Source organism: Myotis davidii, unplaced genomic scaffold (genome assembly GCF_000327345.1).
Source record: "Myotis davidii unplaced genomic scaffold, ASM32734v1 scaffold880, whole genome shotgun sequence".
NCBI classification, from domain to species: domain Eukaryota; kingdom Metazoa; phylum Chordata; class Mammalia; order Chiroptera; family Vespertilionidae; genus Myotis; species Myotis davidii.
In genome coordinates, this window is record NW_006292566.1 from 522,743 (window position 1) to 523,054 (window position 312).

The 312-nt window shown below is 67.3% G+C and overlaps 1 protein-coding gene across 1 annotated transcript in view; it reads right to left on the minus strand.

The window, feature by feature from the left end:
* TH (tyrosine hydroxylase) overlaps positions 1-312 on the minus strand; it is a 7,808-nt gene that overhangs the window by 1,507 nt on the left and 5,989 nt on the right. The window lies entirely within an intron of this gene.

Genomic DNA, 312 nt, shown 5'->3' on the forward strand with positions numbered 1-312 from the left:
CCTGACTCTGTCAAGGTCCCAGGACGCTGCCTGCTGTTCCCGGCTGAGCCAGCAGGTGGCAGCACAGGCCATGGGCATCCGCCCCAGCTGGTCCGTGGCTCCCCACCCAGGCGGCCAACTGGCAAAGGCAACTTCATCGTCTGAGGGGGTCTTTCTTCCGGGATCGGTCAGCGCGCACCTCTGGGTCAGGATGACACGGTCTCCCTGACGGCTCTTGACCCAAGCGGCCCCCAGCCCCAGGCCTGCCCCTCCGCTGACCTGGCTTCTGGCCGCGGCCTGCAGGACACACCTGGGAGAACTGGGCAAAGGTCC